Here is a 24046-nt window from a genome sequence, read left to right as displayed (position 1 = left end):
CCACCAGTGGAACACCTTCCCTTTCCTCTGCACCTCCATTAAATTCTGCTGCGTCCCACCTACCACGTGATTTCCCTGCGATGTCCTCGGTACCAAGCATGGATCCAGGGGTCAGTTCTTCACACCTTCAAAGTTTGGTTTGAGAGTGGGAGAATGGCCCTGGAAATCTAGGGTTGTTTGGGAGTTATAGTGCCCTCCATGACAGAGCGAGGAAGGGAAAGCAAGAAAAAGTGAAGTTCCCACCCCCCGAGAGAAGGTCAGCCTGTCCAGGCTCTGGTATCCAGTTCACTCGTGCACTCAGTTCTTGGTGACATCCAGAGGATGCTCTTGGCAAGTCCAGTTTGCAACTTAAATCACATTCACCTTTGCTCTTGGCCCTTGCAAATAAGACTCTGAGAATCTCTGAGGGTTTCCAGATGCCAGCATCTCCCTCCCTCCCTCCCTTCCTCCCTCCCTCCCCCCTCTCTCTTTCTCCTTGTCCCTCTCTGTCTGTCTGTCTGTCTGTCTGTCTGTCTGTCTGTCTCTCCCCTCCAGGTCTCCCAACTGTAATGGAAGCATCTGTTGTGGACAGAGGCCAGAGCCTAATGCTGTGTGAGAGAGCTCCTCCACTCTCTTCGGCGTTGTTCTGTTTCTGTGAAGAGACACCATGACCAAGGCAACCTGTAAGAGAAAGTATTTAACTGGGAGCTAATGATTCCAGAGGGTTAGAGGCCATGACCTTGGCCTGGAATGTGCTTTGGAACCTCAGTGCTCACCTCCAGTGACACACCCCCTCCAACAAGAGCACATGTCATAATTCTTCCCAAACAGTTCCACTGGCTGAGGATCAAGCATTCACACATATGAGCCTATGGGACCATTCTCATACAAACCACCAGAACCGCCATTTGCCTCTCATGTAAAAAACAAACAAAACACACCATACAACATTCGAAGCTCCTGCTACGTGGATTTCAGTTCTCACTCAGTTGAACGATACTCATCTTCATTTAAACATATTTTCTCTTGCATCCCCTGGCTTGAACACATTCATTTTCTCCTACCTCTCAAATTGATATGGGTAATTACCAGCTATTGATATTTGAAAAGTTATCAAATAGAAGATGAAGGCATCATGGATGTGTGTGGTTGGGGAGGGCTGTGACAATTTAGGTGTCATTTCATTAGTCTACTAAGTGCAAGTTCCCAGTGTCAGAACTGAAAGGCCTCAGGAGTGTGGGTACGATCTCACAATGGGTTAATTGAAAGGATTCTGCGTCTTCTTGGGCCTTCTGGGTCCTGTGTGACAATTCGAATGTCCCATACCTGGAATTTATATGTTGGAAATTCATTCCCAGGGTAACATGTCAGTAGTATTGTTATGCCTAGTTTGCGGAACCCACAAAAATTCACCACCAAGGAGGCAACTCACTGAATGCAAGAACAAAGGTTTCTTTATTGTTTAATGAGCTAACCCCACTAACTCGAGCCTCTCATCCCTTCATCATGGCGGGTGGGAAAAGAAGGGTCCAGGGGAACCACAAGGCGGGAACAAAGAGGCAGCGTAAGGGGAGTGTCTAGGGGTATGCAACAGTCTCAGGATTGGCAAGCTCCCAGCGTTGGATGGCCTGTCCTGTGTTGATGGGTTAACTGGTTGATATGGCCTATAGCATGTCACTGTCTTGTTGTGCCACTTATACTGTAAAGCATGCCCAGAGTCATAAAGCACATCCAGAGTCCCCACAGCCAGCTAACTTCTGATTGGTTCCTTGCCATGAGGAGAGTATCTGACCTCCTAGTGACTAAGGCAGGCCCAGCATGGTCAGACATGTGCTGAGTCAGAGTCCTACATGTCTTTTCTGCAGCCTGTCATAGCTTCTAAAGCAGGGTGCTGGTCCCTTCAGCATTAGGGTTGGGTTTTAGGGAGGTAATTGGGGTTAGATGAAGTGGAAGCCAAAAACCAAAAACCAAAACCAAACAAACAAAAATCCCAAAACACTGAATTCTCATGTCTTCTGTGGTCTTCTGAGAAGAAGAAAGACTCGAGGTGGCCAGTTTCTCAGACTGGCTTCACAATGCTGTTTGCCATGTGAGTAAGTAGCAAACAGACCGGCACCAGATGCCAAGCTCATGCAAGGCAACCTGCTCAAGGACTTCTGAGCCTCCAGACTATGGAGCAAATAGACTATTCTTTTGGTAAATGCAGCCGTGGCTATTTTGTTACAGTTGTTGCAATCCAGGCAAGCCTGGCCCCACCTCTCATCCACCATAGCACAGGTGTACGTACCCTGATCTTTAAAAGAAAAGTTCCACCCACTTCTGTTTTCTTCCCTTCTCTCCTTCCTGCTGTTCCCTTGGGGCAGAGAGGACTTTTCCTGTCTCCCTCTCTCTTCTGTCCTCTCTCTGTCCCTGTGTCTCTTTACCTCTTTTCTCTTTCCTCCACCCTCCCTCCCCTTTCCAGTAAAAAACCTCTCACTTAAGCTCTGTCTGCCTGGCATGTTTGCCATGGAATCCTCTCCCCCTCACCCCCAATCCCTTGGTCACCCTTGCCTGCAATGGAATTAATTGGTCAAGGTTTTCCTCGAATTTATCATAACAATAGTAGCAGAAAAACAGTCAAAGCCAGGCCACAGTGCTCCCATTGGGGTACCTTTTCTATGTCCCTGGTGGTAGCTCACTCCTAGAGTTCTCAAGAACTCCTAGAGTTCTCAAGAACAGGCTTTCTGGGCAATTAAAATCTCTTGTCATTTTAATTGTGCTAATTCCCCCTCACCTTTGTATTTCTGGCTTTAAAATGTAAAGAAAAGAGGCTCTGGAAGGATTCACCCATTGATCTTTACATACAATACAGAAATTGGAGGTAGCCTTGTGTACCAGCCCTCAGTATCCACTTTTATTTACATATTTACTTTTAAAAGACTTATTTATTTTATGTGTATGAGTTTTTGCTTTTATGTGTGTGTGTATGTACACACTATATGCATGCAGTACCTACACAGGCCAGAAAAGGGAGTCAGAGCCCCTGGAACTGGAGTTACAGAGAGTTGTGTGGGTGCAGGGAACCCAACCCCATCCTCTCTGGAAGAGAAGCCAGTGTTCTTAGAGACTAAGCCCATCTCTACAGCCTGATTGTTGATGAAATCTAACAAAGGAAGTATGGCCATCTTTGTCTGGTGTGCTCAGGAAGTGTAGTTATGGAATTCCTTCCTGTGGCATCTAGGTCAGGGAGTTTTCAGAAGACATACTTTCAATTGTGTGACAGCTACAATGTTTTGTTTTAAAGTCTAAACCATACTACATTCTGATTCACATTATTTTGAAATGAGTTTTCTAACAAAAACTATTTTTTTTCTAAATATAGTTTCTTATCAATATCTTTGTTTCCTGGATTTAACATAAAAGTATTTTTTTCTTGGTTTTTCAAGACATGGTTTCTCTGTATTGTTTTGGAACCTGTCCTGGAACTCGCTCTGTAGACCAGGCTGGCCTCCTCGAACTCACAGAGATCCACCTGCCTCTGCCTGTCCAGTGCTGGGATTAAAGATGTGTGCCACAAATGCCTGGCTAGTATTTTCTTTCTTATATTTTTCACTTAATCTTTGAAAATTTAATGTATGAGTATTATATCATGTATTGACATCATTGCCTCCTCTCTTCCTCCTTCCAACTTCTCCTGTGTTAACCCACCCCAACTCCTCAATTCTATGTTCTCTTATTCTTTAATTATTATTGTTATGTATATACATTTAAATTTATAGATATAACCTTCTGAATCCATTTAGTATTGATCACATGTATATATGTGTTTGGGCTGACCTTTGGGATGGGATGTCCTATCAGAAACATCATCCTTAGGAAAGGCTGACTTAGCTCTCTCGGTAGCCATTCATCGCCTGTGCCTCTTTACCTGATGTGCAGCTTCCTGAAACCTCCCCCATCCATGCTGGGATGTGGACACGCCATTTTTTCAGGTCTTGCTTAGGCAGCCATATTGTTGAGATAATGGGTGTAGTTTCCTGCTGCGTCTATAAGGCACAGTCTCACAGCAGACTTTACGGGCCTCTGGCGCTTACATTCTTCCCACTCCATCTTCCATACTGCTCCCTGAGTCTTGGGTGTGGAGATTGTGTTGGAGATGTATCATCTGGGGCTGGGTACACCATGGTCAGTTTTTTCTCTGCATTTTGAACAATTGTGGTTTTCTGTAATGGTCTCGGTCTGTTGCAATAAGAAGCTTCTCTGATGGGCCTGAGAGGATGAGTATTTAGAGTACAGTTAGAGGTTATACTGGTTTAGGAAAGGTCTCTTCCAAAGCCCTTGCACTCACAAGCCACAGGATGTAGGCTATGTTTAATTGATGGAGCCATGGACCTTGGGCTGAAAGGGTCTATGTTAGTGGGTCATATTCATTTGTAGAAACCATGATGAGCAAGAGTAATGCACGACAAAAATTTTGCACAGGAATTGGGGTCACTGCATGGCAAACTATAAATAAAGGGGAGTGTGGGTATGGGACAGAGTAGCATTTTCCCTGTTACCCACAATAGGAGCCTTAGTCTGAATGAACTTTTATGCCATCTTTAAATGGTGACCTCAGGTTCATTTCTTCAATTCTGCATGTACTCTGATACCTTGATGTTCAAAACAATGTTTCCCTACCAGCAAGGCTGCCTAGCTCAAGCAGTGAATGGTAGAAGGATCCTGGACAAAAGTATGGTAAAAGAAGGGAAGGGATCAATAAGAGACCGTGGAGGAAGATGCCTTGTAAGTCTGGGCCCAGAAAAAAAGGGGTTGCAGAAAATAACAAGCGTCAAGACTAAAACTAATCCTCCATGCAAGATGCCATCTTCCTGGACACAAAGGGGCTTTGACTCTGTTGTGTAGCTGTTGGCCAAATTGTGTCTCAGTTTACCTCTGATGCGCAAGGAAGGGATAGCTTCTAAAATGACCCTGTACCCACGATAATGACAGCTTCTAAACATGAAGACTTGTTTTCTTATTACAAGGAGATGGTACATCTCTTGGGCATGTCCTCTGGTTCCTGGAATGATTGTTCTGTGTGCATCAGGATGGGATCCATCTCCTAGATCCTGAGTTAGAAATGCACAGAGGCAAAGGCATCATTGGACACGCTGTCAATCTCCCTAAGTCATGCTTTCCCTCCTTTTCAATTAGCATTAAGTTCTTTTCAAGTAAAAATATTCAGTTGCCTAGGAAGCATGACTCTGCCTCCTTATGAATATGAAGTGGGATAACGGACAGATGTACACATCTGTCTTCCACCACACACAGGGGTGGTGTGTGAGTTCAGCTTGGCCCCATTGGAACAAAGGCCTCACACACCTCCCTGTCACCAAGCAGACACTCAGGGTTGAGCCTGCCCGTCAGCCCCCGAGAGCAGCAATTACACAGTCCATGGGTATGAGGAGCTGCAAACTAAACATTTGTTAAAAGGCTGTAATTAATGCAATTAGCTATTTACACGATAGCCCATAATGAATCCAAAGGCATCGTTATTGACTATCGAGTAAATAATCTGACATTAAAAAGTCAATGATCTGTAAATGAAAAATCCCCTTTTCTTCTTTTTAAAGGAGGAGAGAAGAAGGAAAGGAAATGGAGGAAAAGAGGAAAACAAGTTAAAAAAAAACTCTGCGAAGATGTCATTGCATAATAGTCCATTATGCCTCCAATTGAGCCGTCATGAACTATCAAAGAAATAATTGCACAATAGACCGCAATGGCTTCATCATGTCAACATCTCTGCATTTACATTTTTTGTAATCAATGGAAATTAAGTACAAAAATAGTCCTTTGGGTTTCTTCCACCTTTGTGACTGGTGGCAGGGCCAGCATTGGGTCCCCCCGCCACCTTTAGGGGGATGCTGAACTTGGTGGAAGTTTCCCAGAAATATATGACTATGGCTTGTTTTCAGTTGCTGAAAAGGTGTTGGAGGGGTCCATAGTGCCATGGTGCCAGAGCACAAAGATGAGCCACAGTGGCCTGCTGGCCACAGCAGCAGAAGGCAGCCATGGTGAGCTCTGGTACTACCCCAGGGTCTGCTGAGCCCTTGACCTCTGACCTTCTGCAGATGCATGGACTCACTGGCTGGTGGGTGTACTTTTCTGGTTTCAGATGTTCATCAATTATACGGGGAAGTCTATAGAGGGTCCTCCTCTCTCCCAAAAGTATTGTCCATGTAGGTGGCTCCTCACAGTGAACCTCAACTTGGCCAATGCTGTTTCTGCCAAGAGCTGGATTATGTAGTGTGATGGTCTGTGGAAATCAAAACAGCTGCCCCTTTCTCTTTCCTTTGTCCCGCATTATCGTTTAGGGGAGCAGGGGTGTCTGAGTTGAGTTCTGTTAAGCATCCAACACCTGAGGATTTCTTTACAACATATTTTAGAGAGGTGGCCATGAACTTAATTGCACCCTCTATTCCTCATCTACCTATCTATCTTCCATCACTACCAATTACTCTGCCACCTATATAGCAATTACCTATCAATAGAGCATCTGTCTGCCCATCCACAGACATTGGTTGGCCTGCTTTGCTTGTGCTCTCAAAAAGAATCTGTTCCGCTTTGATTAACTTAATAGTAAAAACAAAAGATTACCTGACATGAAGGTGCATACCAATGATGCCAGCATTCAGGAGGCTGGGGTAGGAAGAGCAAAGCTTATGCAGCGTACTGAAACTCTCAAAAAGCCAAAGTACACGAAAGTATTAGTAATATAGTGATATTGACCAGTGGTTTGTCCATCATAGTCTCTCTCTCTCTCTCTTTTTTTAGGAAAATGTAAGCATACAGCTGTTTAACCATTGGCAGGTCAAACATAGGCTAATAAAATGGTATTTATATTGATGATATTTAGACTTTCAAATTGTTTTTGTTCCCTAGGCTGTATTATGTAATGTCTGTCACTGAGCTCATTAGTTTTAAGTCAGCTGGACACATGGTAGAGCCATTTTGGAAGAGGCAAAGTCAAAGAGAAAATGCTCCCACCAAGACTGGCCTGTGGGCAAGTCTGTGGTATCTTCTTGATTGATGATTGTTCTGGGAGGAATCAGCTCACAGTGCCCCATTGCTGGTGGTCCTGGGTGTTATAAGGAAGCAGGTTTGAACAAGCCAGCAAGCAGCATCCTCTATGGCCTCTGCCTCATTCTGCCTCCAGTTCCTGCCTTGGGTTCCTGCTCTGACTTCTCTCAGTAATGCACTGTGATAGGGAAATGTGAGTGAAACAAACTCTTTCTTCCCCATCTTACTTTTAGTCATGGTGTTTATCACAGCAACAAAGAGCCTACCTAAGACAACCAAATTTGCATTACATTAAGTATTATAAGTAATCTAGAGATTTCTCAAATATATAAGAAGCACTGGGGCATAGCTCAGTGCTAGAGTGTTTCCCTAGAATGCACCAGCAAGGGCCTGCAGTGTGGCTCAGTGGTAGATCACCTGCCCAGGGTCCATCAGTTGGGCACAGGAGGTGAAACCCAGTTGTATAATTCTTGCCTGCTATGCTTGAGGCCCTGTGTTCCAACCTTGGGTGCTGTGGAACGATCCTCCTGTATGCTACGAATATGTGTTGCTTTCACTGGTTGACAATAAAAACTGGATTGGCCTATAGCCAGGCAGAATAAAGGTAGGGAGAAAGATGGGTGGAGTCGAGAAGATGCAAGCCAGCTGCCAGAGGAGCAAGATGCTCTAGAGCACAGGTAAAGCCACCAGCCTTTATAGAAATAGGTTCATTTAAGTTGTAAGAGCTAGGTAATAATAAGCCTGCGCAATAGGCCAAACAATTTGTAATTAATATAAGCTTTTGTGTGACTATTTGGGACTGGGCATTCAGGACAGAAAAGCTCTGCCTCTGGTTACACTAGGAGTTAAAAAAAAAATTAAAGAAGCGAAAAACTAGACAGTGCCTGTGGACAGATATGCATAGGTTTATGCAAGTATCCATGTTGCTTAAAAGGCTTGAGTACTTATGGATTTGATTTTTGTAGGGCTGTTGATGCTAATGCACTTCATACTGAGGGATAGGTGTACACACACACACACACACACACACACACACACCCCATCCATGAAGCAAAAGTACACATTACGCTTGGGAGGAGAGAAACTGTGATATCTTCTTCCACGTACTCAGGGCATGACTTCCAAGGTCGCAGTGTGGCCTTGGATGGGAAATGTAGCAAGATCTGGCAGCAGCTGGAACATGGAGGGAGCCTGAGGACAACTCATTGACCGCCCCTTAGAGTGTGACACATAGTAGAAATAATATTAGCAAATGTCTGCGGAGAGCTTTCCACTTATAAAATATTCGAACATACTTTAATTCCAGTGGCTTCTCATGACAAAACTCATTAGCCAAACTAAGAGTGATCACAGCCATTATTTCCTTAGCACGGTGCTGGGCTCTGTACCCCACACAGTTCCTGATGTGCAGCTCACGGTTCTTCTGCTTGCCACTATGACCAGAGGCTACCACACTGCCTTCAGCACAGTTCAAGTGGACTCATCAGTGCCTAAGTGCCTGAATGAGCTAGCATCCCTTGTGATACAAAGCCCCACTCACAGGCAGCTTGGAGATGTACATCAACTCCCTGAGGTAGCACAGCAAAATGACGGTGAAGCTGGATTCAAGGCAGCTTGTCTCCCTGGCCTGAGGTGCTGTCTCCTCAGTTTACAAAGGATGCGAACGATTCTGGGAATTTGAAACTCCAAACACATTTAGACCCAAGTTGTGGTGAGTCTGTGAGGTTGTTTTTGTTATGGGGCTAGGAAGAGAAGGAATGTTCTATGTAGCTCATCTCTTCATAGGGTTTCCTTCCAGGGACACAGTGACCTTTGCTTCATTCTTGTGGAAAGTGACAAGGGCTTTGGTTGGGTAGAGATAATAGCTTAGAGGCATGGTGCATGCTTGGAGCTGGCTGGAACAGTGTGGCACCCTGAGCAGGGGAATGCTATCCCTACCTTTGGAGAAGAGCTCTCTGGCTTTTCAGACATGATCCTTCTGGTGTGTCTTAAGTGTACAATGTCACTGGCCCTTGCTCAGTAGCGGGTAGTAATGTTTTTGGAGGCTGGAGAATCTTGAGGAAGAGGGCCTGCCTGGAGGACGTGATGTGAGCTGGGACTTGAGTGTTGATAGCTCTTTACTTCCCGATCCTCTGAGATGTGAGCAGCCATAATGCAAGTTCCTGCCGCCAGCTCCTGTTACCCTGGACTAAGCCAGCCTTTGCCAACATGCTGTCTTCAGGGCAACAAAAGAAATCCTTCCTTCCTCCTGTAAGTTGCTTTTGCATAGCAGTATCACACGGCAAGAGAAGATTCAATGCACCTGGGGAGCAGGTACAGATCCCTCACTATTGTTTTCTCTTCCCCCGGAGATTCCCATTCACAGTGTGCTGGAGAGCCCCATAGGGGGAGAGGAAGAACTTGGATTCACAAACACAGTGTGGGTAGGATGGCCCTCACCTAAGCAGCCCCTGGGCTGGTGTGCTACTCACTGCAGGCATAGGGTATATCCAGCTGTCAGAGTTTGGTCCCAAGCTCTTGGTAACATTAGGTGGGTAACAGAAACTTTGGGCAGTGGGACTTGGTTAAAAGAAGTAGATGGTACGGGGCTGGTCCTTGTATGGTATGACAAGAATCTTGTGAAACCATAAGCACAAACCTCCCCTTCTTGAAGCTGACTTTCTCTGGTATTTTACCACAGTGTGAGAGAATTGACTTAAGGCACCATCTAAGGAACAGGCCTGGGCGATACACAGCATTTGCACACAGACCCAGAGGCCTTAGTGGCCTACATTGGGTACCACCCTTACCATACAGATAAAGATGAGCTGTGTGTAGCTAGGTGCTGGGCTTCTCAGCATGCCTGGGAGTTTTTGCGTCCTTCTGAGTCTTAGTATCCTTCAGGAGGGGCCTGTCTGCACTACCTCTCACTGCAAGCACTGTTGAGTGTGTTGTTGATTAAACAAAACAAATAGACAGCAGCAGGTAGCTCCAAGTGGATGGGAACAGGTATGTTACCAGCAAGGTAAGAAGCCATTTATCAAAGCTTTATCTGATGCAAAGCTCTGGACAGTCAGTGCTCACAAATGGCAGTGAGCCGAGCCTTGTCTTAATGTGTGCGAGCTGCTTGACTGCCCTACAGAGCATCATTACCTCAGGGGAAGGGGCTGTGTAGTATTTTGCCTCAGGAAACAGGACCCCACAGTGGTTTGGGAATCAATTGGGAGGCTCTCTGTGTGATGATATGGGAGACACTTTGTTTGGGGGCAGTGGCTAGAGATTTCTGATCAGACAGAATGCAAGGCAGTCAGACACCCCAAGAACTATAAGGGACTCACGATCTGGTGAAATGAAGGTTCCCCGAGAAGGGGTGAATGGATCTTCAGAAGTCTGCTTTCTTTATTCAGAAGAAAGGAGGGCCAGACGATGCCTCCAGTCCCCTCTAATGAAAGAAACTGGATTCCTCTGGTTGATGCCTTCTCTTAACACATTTCAGTCTCAGTAGACTGATCCCTCAATTTGACTACATAAAAGTAAAATCAAAAGACCTTTGACAGGGAAAATCTTCAGGGCCGTCACAGAGACAAGAGATGGGTGTTAGACTGGGCTATCTGCGGTGAATTTGTTAAATGCAGCGTTCTGTGTATGACACAGAATGGAGGCTGCACCCTCTGCAGCTTCACTGAACAGAAAGGCAAGAGGACATTCAACGGCAGAGTAAGGCTCAGCAGCGGAGCTCTTTCCTGACGTTCACAAGTATCCAACTGAGTACAACAAAATAGTAATGATTAAAAGACAGGGGAAATAGTGAGTAAAATATCAGATTACGAAAATTATGTCCTGTATCGACCCACATAGGTAAACATTGCCACGCGAAGGACAGATGGGCATCACAGGAATAGTGTAAGGTGGTTTATCTTCAAAGTGTTGAAGAAGGGAAGGGAGGAAGGAAGGAGAAGAAAGGGAGTGAGAAGGGGAGAGAAAGGATGGAAGGAAAGGGAAGAAAGGAATGAGAAAGGAGGGAATGCAGGGGAAGGAAGGGAGGGAGGGAAGGAGGAGTGGAGGAAGGGATGGAGGAAGTAGGGACAGGAAAGGAGGGCAAAGGCAGCAATAGCAATTTGGGAAGGTAAGAAGCAAATGTGTAAGTAGCAACAGTTTTGGGGAAGTGTCAAATTCCCGGAATCTGCACATTAGATCATGGACCAGCTTCGATTCAGGACTGTCTGAGGCTGATTGAGAAGATACACATCGTGAGATTTCCTAGAAGGTAGCAAAGAGACAAAGTAGGAAAGTAAGAGAGGAGGGCTAAAAGAAAATGAGGGATTGATATAGAAAACCAAGACTTTAATAACAGGGATTCTAGGAAGAGTATAGAAAGTGGGCCGGGGGGGGGGGGCGGAGGCCACCAAGGAAGCAACTCACAAAAATGTCCCTTGATCACAGTGTAACAGGCTTGAAAGCCCAGCCCAAAGGACCAGAGTAGATCCATCACTGTGAAGCCATGTGTAATGAGGTCTTCAGATACACTGATACATTGTAAGAGAAGCAGACAGTGCTTTAGTCTCCTCACCGTCAACATTGGAAGATAGAAGGCAATCAAACATGAAAAAATGTCTTTGACAGTCACCAAGAAAAATCACTTTTATCCTGAGACTTTTTTACCCAGCCAAACTATCAGCCAACTGTAGGAATAGATTAAGACCTCCCTAGAGAAGTTCCCACCTGATTGCCTTCTTACATGTTAGGAAACTACCTGAAGATGTACTCTATCAAGATGAGAGGAAACAAGAGAGGGTGATGGCCTTAGTTGCTGTTTTATTGCTATGAAGAGACACCATGACCAAGACACCTTAAAAGGAAACCATGTAATTGGAATTTATGGTTTCAGAGGGTCGGAGTCCATGGCCACCATGGTGGCAAATTGGCAGCAGGCAGGCAGGCATGGTGCTAGGGTGGTAGCTGAGACCTGATGTCTGATCCACAAGCATGCGGCAGACAGAGAGCTAACTAACTGGGAATGACGTGGGCTTTTTAAACCTCAAAGTCCATCCCCAATGACACACCTTCTCCAACAAGACCACACCTCCTAATCCTTCCCAAACAGTTCCACCGACTGGGGACCACATATTCAAGCATATGAGCCTATGTGCGCTACTCCCATTTTAAACCACCATGCTGTCAACTATTCCTGATTGTTCCCCCCTCCTGCTCATTTCTTTCCTTTTTATATGTCCACTAAGTCCAGCCATTGGAGTACGAGCACACATGAAAGAGACAAGGACACACAAGACATAGCTTTTACCTTTTAACTATGTCTATACTATTAACGCTGAATCCTCAACAGGCGGACATGTTGAGGTGAAACAATACAATAGAGCCATCCTTCTTATCTTTTGAGTTCAATGTTACTGGCAGGGGCCAAGTTTGATGTCCTGTAGGTGACTTCTTAGGGTTGTCTAGGTATGCTTTGAATCTCAGGAGACATCATCTGGCCATCTTTTTCTTGAGTCTTTTGAAGTATTAGCATGAGACAGAATTGATATTAGAAACAACCTGCATTGATTATAATTACAACAGAGATTGTGGGGCAAAGTGTTCTCTCTTTGGCCATATGCCAGGCCAGACCTCGTTAGGTCTGGATTCTGGCTGTTGCAGTCTGAGGAGGAAACAGAGGGAAGAGACATCTGGTCAATAAGTAGGACAGAGGTCGCTGTGGCCTGGGAGTTAGGCCAGTCCTGGACTGGAGCAAACAAGGGAGGCACATTATCATGCCATCAGAAGCACTCACTGCTAACTAACGACGGAAGCACCCCAAAGTATACTCTGGGGAGGTACCAGATGGAGAGCACGTGGGGCTAGAAGAAAATGGGTAGAAGGGTGATAAATTTGAGCCGTTTCCCCAAGAGATGCATTTGAGCTAAGCCCTGGTGGAGGGAAAAGATGGCTTCCCAGGTGTTAGGTACACGGACAAGCACAGAGGCTGAGAATGCATGGTGACTTGGGATGTTATGGATATAAAGTTGACTCCATTCCTTCAATGAACAAGAACATGTTTCTGAGAGCAGGAAGGTCAGAGTGGACACTGAGAAATGGCCAGATGTTAATCTGTAGGCCATTTATGCTATTTCAGAAGGAGAGTACCACATTGAAGTTACAGAGGTCTCGCCCTGAGAGCAGAAAGGATGGTATTATAGGGGTGGAGGATGGATACAGAGGTGGTTCCATGGAGAGCAGGTTAGAAAAGCAGGAATACAGCAGATGCCTGGTTGTTGGTGGCTGGCAAAGAAGAGTCCACAGAGACTAATGTCAACTCTCTCTCTCTCCTAATAAAATTTTAAAGAAAATGTTTACATACACAATGGAATTTTATTTCGCCACGAAGAACATTGTGACGTCATTGTCAGAACAATGAATGGATAAAGGACCATCTCAAAAGTCAGGAAACAAGGCCACATCCTCAGTGGCTTTAATCCCAGTGCCTGCTCCTGTGTGTGTGTGTGTGTGTGTGTGTGTGTGTGTGTGTTTATGCTGAGACAGGAGGATTGCTATGAGTTAATGTAAGACTGAGTGACAGAGTGAGGCGTTATACATAAAGTATATCCAGACTAATGTCACATTTTCTCTCATTTGCATAATTTAGATTAAATATATTATATGACACCAAGTAGTAGGAAGGCTCTATGGGGAGGAAAGGGGCATTTAAAGGGAGGGAGTGGTGAGCAGGGAAGAGAAGAAAGCAGAGAAAGGCAAAAATGTACGTTTTCTCTCATGTGAAATCTAGATTTTACACACACACACACACACACACACACACACAGAAAGAACGAACTCTTCGAAAGGAGAAAGAGGATCAGCCAGAGGCTGGGGGGGGGGTTGATGAAGGAGAGTAGTGGTAAATGTTAACAAACTACACAGCCACACACACACACACACACACACACACACACACACTTAACACGTGTCTATGAAAATGTTATACTGAAACCTATTAGTTTGTATGATAATCAAAATTTAACTTACAAAAATAAATACAAGTGACAGCAACCTCAGGGACTTGGAAGAAAAGGACAAAGACTGCCATAGAAAAAGGTCATCTCAAGTAGGAAGAAAAGCCAGGCTTGGTGGCCCCCGTTCCCAGCACCTGAGTTGTGTTTATGTTAAGACAGGAGGATCGCTGTGATTTCAAGGTTAACCTGCACTACCAAGAGATGCTTTGTCAAATATAAAAAGGAGCAGACATCTTCAAGAAGGTCAAGGAGAGTCCAGCTTGTTATAGTCTCTCATTCTGGGGCCCAATCCCTTTGCAAAAACGTCATGTGTATGATGCTGGGCTCCACTCTCTAAAGGTTGTGCATCATATTAAGTATCCTCTCAGGCCCCTCCCAAACCCATGCATTAGAGGACTACTGGGCAATAGCCCTCTGCTACTCTGAATGCACTTCTCTGTAATGTCTATTGTGGCCGTGTCACTCACAGTCAGCAGTCGGAGAGAATGGAATGTACTTGGCTGAATTTAGAGTCGCCAGGAGCAGGGTAGCTGAGAGTCTTTCAATGGCTCTCAAAGGAAACCTGCTTTGGGTGCCTCATCCTTTGTTGAAAAAAAATTAATCTGTCCATAGTTTATTAAAGGTTGCAAATGCTGCCAGCGACCCTTTGCAAACAGATACAACATCTTTAAGAGATTGCAGGGGTAAATCTTATTGTCTGGGGAAATGACTTCTGCACAGTTATTTCTTTTATTGCTCATTGACTGGGATGGCATTACTCAGTTTAATAAATCCTGGTGTATCTCTCAGTCCATGTAGCCTGATATAAATATCTCAAGTTATGTCACATTACCCCTTTGTACAGCTATCTTGGGCCCCGATGACTGGGGTCTGATAAATGCAAAACCTCATTTGCTTTGTGAGTGATTGAGCGTTAACACTGTTTAGATTTCTTAATGTACTTGTATTAGCATGAATAAGTAATGAGCATGCCAGGCTTTTTTGAATATTTGATTGTATCTTTGTAATGGATTTGTGTCTCTCTCTTTGTGCTAATGTCATTGTAACTTTGTTGGTGTCATAACTCCGAGCCATAGCAATTGATCTTTATCACCCCGTCTGGAGTCAATCACCCTCTCCTTGCCGAATCATGATGTGCTCGGTCTCTCTCCCTCTCTCTCTCTCCCTCTCTCCACACACACACACACACACACACACACACACACACACACACACACTCACTCACACACACCTGCATATTGTTTCTGGAACACAACTGGTATTCTCCCCATCCCCAGGGAATATCTTGCCTACTTCATGAAGGGCAGATCTGAGAGTTACATATGACACAGCAGCAGGCAAGGATTAAAACTGACAATGCCTGTATGGACACCAGCAGCTCTGCATCACATCCAGATTCTTAGCTCCAGCAAAGCCCTACCAACCCATTCATTGCGGCAGGATCGATGGGTCTACCATTGTACAAATGGCTTCTGCATGCTGAAGCTGATGAGGCAGAAAGGACACCTTCCCTATGGTATAAAACTTATCTACTATCCTACCAGACACTTCCTCTGATTTATCTTTTATTTTGGAGGTTATAATATAATTATATCATTTCTCCCTTTCTTCTCTTTAGGCCCTACCCTTCCATATCCATCCATCCATTCATCCATACATACATACATACATACATACATATATGGAACGTGCTTGGTCTGTATAATATTATTTGCACATTTGTTTTTAGTACTGGCCATTTGCTATTGGATAATCAATTGGTGTGCTCTTCGCTGGGAAAGACTATTTCTCCCACTCTTAGAATTCCTTGTTGCCCATAGTTACCTTGTGTAGGTTTGAGACCTCATAGGCTTCTCCCCCACCTGCTCTTGGACCTTTGTAAGGAGTAAGGTTTTTCTGCCCACCGCCTGGTCTTGTCCCACCACTGCGCCAGCCCTAATTGACACACTGAGACTCTGTATTTGATATAATGCTGTTGGCCCGTTACTAGTTTCTTATCGGCTAGCTCTGTCTTAATTATTAACCCATTTCTGTTAATCTAGTATTTCCACGTGGTCTTCTCTTACCGGGAGCCGGCCGGCGTTCTTCTTTCTCCAGAGTCTCCATCTTGACTCCTCCTTACTACTTCCTCTTTCCTCCTTGTCTCCTAGTCCCTCCTATCTTCCTTTCCTATTGGTCAACAGTGCTTTATTAATTAACCAGTATGAGAAACATATATACATAATGATATCTCCCATCAGACCTTCTTGCACAAAGGTGTCATTAAAACCTGTAGGAGTTTTATGCTCTTGTGGAAGGTTGATCAGTTCCTAAGACTTGTCAATAACATGCAACAAGTGCATTCTCATGCTACCAGCACGAATCCTTAGGCAAAAGTGGCTGTTGGGATTGGTGTGGTTTCCTGGTGCTCACAGGGCACAGGAACAAATGTGAGGTAGGTTGAGGAAGAAGCAGGGGACCTTTAAGGAACAGGCATCCTCTTGCATACCCTTTACCTGCAGAGTTGTGAGCTCAGTAGAGGTTGTGGCTTGAAGCAAATCCAATAGTGTTGCTGTGGATGTAAGGGATGTATGGACTCCACACAATTCATCCCGAAGCAGAAATCCAGACAGCGTATAAAGTGACACCTGTACCGCGTTGATGATATGTCTCTGATAAGCAGGTTAATAATTTTCAGGCTGATGGTGGTGATCATTCCGGTAAGTGTGATTTGAGTCTGTGAACTTTTTTCTGAATACCAGTACTCTTGACTTTTAGTCACTGCACACACACATTAGATAAACAATATTAACTTGGGATTATTTTTTTTACCTGACCCTACCCTAAATATTGTCTTCCTAACCCTCTCCATTGGCACCTTATTTTATTATTTTGTTTTTTTTTTTCTATTTCTCAGTGTTAAAGATCAGATAGGAAGTGTTTACCCAAAGGTCAGTGTGTTAAAGCTTAGTCTCTAGATGGGTACTCTTGGGATGGGTAGGAACTTTCAGAAGCAAGATCCTTGTAGGAAGTCATTGGAGTGTTTCTAGTTTTATTTCTTTTTCTGTGATAAAACACCTTGACAAAAGCAGCTTAAGAGAGAAATTGATTTTTTTGGGGGGAGGGGCTTATAAATCTAGGTTATAATGAATTATTTTAAGGAATTCAAGGCTAGTTCTTAAAGCATCACCACTATTGTCAAGAGCAGAGAGAGAGAGAGAGAGAGAGAGAGAGAGAGAGAGAGAGAGACTCATGGATCTTTGATTGTTTGGTTACTTCACTCTCACACAGTTCAAAGCCCAGACTAAGGAATGGCACCACCCACAGTGGACTGGATCTTCTTACATCAATTAACAATCAAAATGATCCCCCATAAACATACCCACAGGTCAATCTGGTCCTATTCCTCCTCATTAAGATTCTTGTCCTACATAATTCTAGATTGTGTCAAGAGACAGTTAAATCTAACCAGGACAGAGAGTGTGCCATTGAAGAGGATACTGGGACCTCAGCTGCTTCTTTCTCTCTATTTTGTTTCCTGGTTATATCACATGATCCTGCTGTGCTGTGATGCCTCAGGACACCCTGGCACAGAAGTCAAAGAGCAGTGGGTCCAAAGAACCATGGTCTTTGAAATTGCTGTGTATATCAAACTTGTGTTCTTCTTGCTTCATCCTCCAAGTGCTGAAACTACAAGTTTGGTGTACCAGCATACATGGCCCAAATCTTCCATTTTAGAGCGGAAGTCTGGCCAAGGTGGTATACTTTCAGAGTCTATGTGCCAGGAGACGCTCAGAAAATTATGGGGAGTTGGTTGGAAGTAGTAAGCTTGGTCCCTCTGGAAAATAGATGTTCAGAGTCTGGGGGAGATATGCATGGTCATTGTATGGTTCTTGCTGGGTCTTCACCAGCTCCAGCTAGAAGGGTGCAGGGAAAGTTGTTGACAACATTGATGTGCAGAAGATTCCAGCCAGACCTGAGACTTTACAAAATCTCTATGGCCCAGGTCAAGATGAACATCAGACACAGTGTCTCCATACATGCCATGGGGTCCAGGAAGTGCTTGTCACCTTGGCACAAAGTTGCATCCCAGAGATAGTTAGTTTCTTGGTCAATAGTCTACCGGTTCTCACCTCCCTGCTGGAGGGAACTAATGATTAGGGAGGGATGCAGCCATGGAGATCCATGGGGAGTGAGTGAGAACTAGAATGGCTTGAGGGAAGGAATAGGGAGAGGAAAAAGGCATTGAGACTCCAGTCAGGGAAGATGCTGGCAGTTTGATGGAGAGTGACCAAGTACACAGAGAAACTTGGATGTGTGGCAGGGAGATTACCAAGCATGGACTAGGAGTTCAAGGGAAAGAATGGCTGAAGACTGGGGTTGGCAACACAACCTGCTTAAGACCCTCCGATTCCAAAGCCACCATTGGAGAAAGCCCTACCTCCAAGTCTCATAGATGGATAGATCCCAGCCTGGATCTTGGATTCACTTTTTTTTTTTCAAGTGGCTGGGCCTGGAGTCCATCCATTACTTCTGCAAACTGTGCATAGAATTTTGATTGGTAGTAAAGGAGTGAGGGGCCTTTGAGGTCAATCGGATCCTAGACATGCATGTTCTAATTTTTAAAAAGCATATAATGACATGCTCAGAGCTGCTCTGGTCCTAGAGGCATTCTCCCACCCCAATGCAATGGCCTCAGGGTCCCACAGAAGCAATCTTGAAGTAGTTGTCATTTTCAACTGAGCTTGGGCTGGGCATATCTTTCTTAGAATTTTATCATGGAAATCAATGAGTCACCCTGGTTTGTTTTTGTTTTAATATCACATTTATTTGTGTGTGTGTGTGTGTACATATGTAAGTATGTATATGTAGGCAGCATAGCATGCATGTGGAAGTCAGAGGATAACTTGTGGGAGTTCTCTGTGTCTATCATGTAGTCCTGAGAACCAAACTCAGATCATCAGGCTTGCAGCAAGTGCCTTTTACCAGCTGAACAATCTTGTCAGCCCTTCCTTGTTCCCCCTCCTTGGTCTCACCTGTTCTACGTAGTCTTTCCCCCTGGTATGGTTGAATAGAGGACATAGACAGACAGACAGACAGACAGACACACACACACACATACACACACACTCACAGAGCCAGATGTAATCTCATTTCCTCTGTCTTGTATCATATGATGATGATGGGAAAACAAATTCCTCTCTCTCTCTCTCTCTCTCTCTCTCTCTCTCTCTCTCTCTCTCTCTCTCTGTGTGTGTGTGTGTGTATGTGTGTAATCTCCCACTTGTGTGTCTTCTTCTCCATAAACCATCTACAGAGCTAAATGCCTGTTGCCAGCGAAGTGTTCTGTAGGTTCTGCCCTGATTATTAGATACAGAATGAGAAAAGCTAGGCACACAGAAGGAAGAGTTCCCCTCCACTTTGCATGAAGTCATCAGCGAAAATAAAACTAGTAGTGGAATGCACACAAGCCCCTTTCCCCCATAGACTCGGCAGTGAAGCCATGGCTTCCCCGCTAGAGTTGCTTTTCATCCTTTTCTTCTTCTTTTTCCCCATTCCGAGCAATGACAATAGATTATTTTTGTTAGCAAGTGCTCTATCCATTATTAAATTGATTATTCAAATCTCATTTTAAAAAAGAAGCCAGATGGCAATTTTCCACTATTTGTTGCCACTGACAACCAGCAACCCTAAACTGGAAGATTTTTTTTTCTCTCCCCTCTCCTGGCTGAAGTGCCTGCTCCATTCCCAGACAGACTGAAGGTGCATTCCACATTGGTAACAGATAGCCAATTACCAGATAATATTACCATGATTGATTATTTCAAAATCATCTTCACATTGACAGAGCTGTTGTTCTTTTGATGATTCCATAATTAACTTATCTATATTCAGACATGGTAACTTTGTTCGCTCTAGTCGTTTGGATGTGAGGGCTATTGTTGTTAGTTAGTTGTCATGACAGCAAGGAACATGTTTTTACATGTCCAGCATCCTGGTTATTTTAAGGTCTTAATAAGTATGCCTTGCTAATGAATCAGAATAATAGTGATTGTGCAAAATAATGACTTCGGAAATTGTAAGGGAGATTTAAAAATCTAAATGTGAGATAATTATTACCTTTGTGATAATTGTGAAGTATGTTTCTCTCTCTGCATGTACTCATGTGCACAGTTGCATGTATGACCTGGCTGTTTCCATGTGAATGTGGCAGCTGTATATGTATTCTGTGGGGGTTGTGACAGTGGACTCTTTGGAGGCTACTGTGATGGGCACTAGCTGCCCTGTGTCTCATGGCTGGAGATCACCTTTTGCTTTACAGATCTGTATGGGCATTCATCTTCAAATCCTTGCATGCTTTGGAGAGTTCCTCCACCTCTTCGAATTCTTCATGTGTGCACATGGGATCTGCTGCCTTGAGTTTACAGATAACTGTTCTAGTTGATCAGATTCCTGCCATTCATTGTTTTCCCTTTTATGATGCCTAAGATTTCCTGCTTGTTTTGCTTTGTTTCATAGGGACAGGGCCTTGCTATGCAGCTGGCCTTGAGCTCCTGGGCTCTGGCTTTGGCTGCGGGAGTCTTGATGTGCACCACCACATCTGGCTCTACCCTGATGTTCAGAATCCTGATCTTGTCAGGAGAAAAACGCATTCCAGCCATATATAAAAAGAGCCCACTTATCCTCCTGTGAAACACACACGCACATCAAAGTCTTCAAGTGTGTCTCCCAAAGTTAAAACCATGGCCTCTCTCGTGTTCCAGACAACACACTGATTCTTTTCAACCAGGAGTTGGATAATTTTCTTGGTTTGTGGGCTCTATTCAAATTCTGACCAAAAGAATTCATATAGGTGTGCCTTATTCAAACCAGTACTCAGGATGCAAAGGCAGGCAGATCTTGGTGAGTTTGAGGCCAGCCTGGTCTACATAGTGAGTTCTAGAATAGCCAGAACCTTCTAAAAAAAACAAACAAACACATCAACATTAAAAAAAAGCAGTACCCCCCCCAAACAACACATTTGGGTTGTTCTTTTCTTTCAGATTATTTTTATCATATGAGGATGATCAAGGTAGATGAGGTCAGTTACCATAATTTGTCCTGGAATATTCCCCAAGTCTCATGCATTAAAGACCTGAAGCCATTGTGTCCTCATGGGAGGCCTTCTGCTTACTGGTGGACAGTGGGATCCCAGTATCCTCACAGCTCTCTTTCCCTTAGCTACAAACTAAGCAGTTTCCTCACCACAGGCCCCAAAGAAGTGGGTACAGCTGCCCACAGACTGAAGCCTACAAACTGTGAATCAAAACCAAGTATTAACATACAAATTCCATAATGGCTAAAAAAAAAAAAAGTGTTAGCATCCATGTTAAGTTTCTAATCAAACACTGCAAAAATGCATTAATCAGTATTTCATAGTTCATTACAGTCTGACTAATTTTGAAATCCCTCATGTAAATTGATTAAATGTCTTCTTCAGGCAGATAAATGGGCTTTTGTTTCAAGCAACCTTTACTGAACAAACCATAATTCTCTGTGACTCAACCCTCGCCCGTTTAGGATGAGTGCTCACAGAATCAGCTCCAGATGATCTAGAATGTTCCAGTTTACAGCGAGACTTACCAACCAATGACAACACACATTGTGGGCCCGTGTTAAGTAAGCATCTATTTTGTGCCCACGACTGTGTGATGTGCAGGAGGAGAAAGGAGGCATGAGACACGGGTCTCTCCCACAGGAGAGCGATGATTCACAGACATCCATGCACACTTAATCACAGCTGTGTGATGGAGCACAGCCCACATTGTTTTCCTTTCTTTCCAAAAATACAAACTAACGCTGAGTAGCATTTAACATAAAATAAAACTAAGAGCTGCCTGGTGCTTACCTAGTGGCTGAATTCTGGAGATGTTTGCTGGTTGATTTGTGAAGCATGCTAAAGGGTTGGGGACCCCTTCTCTTAGGACTTTGTCTTTTCCCATTCCCATAGCAAAAGTGAGGGTAGTGCCAGGCTGCCAAGCAGGCTGACATCGCTCCCGCAGGTGGTTCTCAAGCCTCCTTCACAGAGCAGAGAGTCCTCTAAGGAGGACTCTGACTGGCATGCCTAGTCACTTGGACTAATTGTCCTGTAGAGGGAACCATGGTAGATTCAGCTGAATTCTGGGGCAATAGAAAAACTAAAGAGTGCTTCTCAATGGGGACCCTGCACACTGGGATTGATGGGCTAAATAATTCAAGGGGAGGCAAGCATAGTACTGGGTGCTTATTATCTTAGCACTTGAGAGAAGATGGAGAATCATTTGAGCCCAGGAAATAAGACCAGCCTGGGTAAAGTAGGAAAGCTTTGTATAAATAAATACAACCTGGGAAGGACTCAAACTGGGTTCCCATCATCCACATGGTCATTCACAACCTCTTGTAACTCCAGTTCCAGGAAATCCATCTCCCTCTTCTGGCCTCGTTGGGTACTGCATGCATAAGGTGCCATATGTACTTGGAGATACTGATTCAAATAAAATAAAAATGAATAAAAAATTAAACTGAAGTGATAACTTTTCTTGTTTGTTTGTTTCTTTCTTTTCCTTTTCCTCTAGAATTCAGCTAATAAGTCAAACATCTCTAACAGCAAAATCCAAATCTAAAATGCTTAAAACCCCAAACCTTTTTGGTGATAGCATGATGCTACAATTGGAAAACCCCACACCTGACCTCCTAAAATGAGTTGCAGTCAAAATGTGTGCTCACTAAAGGCCTATAAAACTGCCTTCAGGCTATTTATATGTACATAACACGTAAATGAATTTCGTGTTTAGACATGTCTTAGCTCTAATATATCTCACTCTGAAGATGTAAACATTAAAAAAAAAGAAATTGAAACCTGAAGTTTATAAAATCAAAACAAACAAACAAGTAAGCCCACCTTTGATGCTGGGTGTCCCCAGTGAGGGCTGCCCAGGTCTAGAATGTAGAAGAGAAGGCATGGGAACACACACAGAGCTGATGAGTTTGGTGTCTGTCATGGTTTAGTGTGAGCTAACATTTCTTAAGAAAAGATGGTGCACAAATAGAAAAGATTGTCGTACTCTTGGTAGATGTTGGGCCAAGAGATTCTCACACACAAGCCACTAGAAAGAGAATCTTCTCCAGCCTCTGGGTAATCAGACCCATGGGGCTACTTCCTGGATCTGTATCCCACCATCCCAGAGCACTGCTGAGGGCGCCGTGACTGTTCATTCATGATCCTTGTACTGCCTCCATCTTTATTTCCCAGCTTATTGAAAGACCAGTGTGTGGCTAGGGTTCTGGAGAACCTGTGTGTGTGTGTGTGTGTGTGTGTGTGTGTGTGTGTGTGTGTGTGTGTAGGGGTGTGGCTCATATGCAATTTATAGAATCACCGACTTGTCAGAGAGAATACAAGGTCAAGCCAGATTCAGTTCTCAATCCAATGATTGCCATGCTCATTGTTAACAGTGACTCATGGCGAGTGCCAGGGACAAAGACAAATGAGGGACATTTGTCCTGGAGGGGGGTTCTGCCAGCACTCAGTGGAGTCTGTGTGTCTTGTGAATTAGTCACCCATGTCCACGTTGAGGAGCATGCCTCTGCTCCAGGAAGCTTTTCCCAAGTGCCAGCGGGTCTCTCACTCTTGGAGCTCACGTCTCTCCTCTGCACCTGCAGTTACTTATGCAAAGCAGAGTCTGAGATGCTGGTAGAATCCCCATCCGCTATACCATGCTGAGAAACAGATTCCCTGCTTATTGTGTCAAATCAGTCCCATGGGCAAAACCCCACCACAGCACCCTCCAAGCTGGCCCAGGCCCTGTCTGGATCTCCGAGTGTTCCCACACAGACCCACAATCAGTTGGGCTTACTTGTGATATAAATGATTGATAACAGTTTCCTTTCAACTTGTCATCCCTAGACTTAGCATTGTTGCTACTGGCAGCCTGATTCCATTGGATGATGTTTTCACTCACTTGCCTTAGGAGGCATTAGAGATGGAATCTGAACACCTCTAGGGTACAGGAGCTGAGAGCCTGGGGCACAGGCTTAGATAACTC

This window comes from Phodopus roborovskii, unplaced genomic scaffold (genome assembly GCF_943737965.1).
Source record: "Phodopus roborovskii unplaced genomic scaffold, PHOROB, whole genome shotgun sequence".
Classification (NCBI taxonomy): domain Eukaryota; kingdom Metazoa; phylum Chordata; class Mammalia; order Rodentia; family Cricetidae; genus Phodopus; species Phodopus roborovskii.
The sequence above is the reverse complement of the archived record's forward strand: the minus strand, read 5'-3'. Positions refer to the sequence as shown.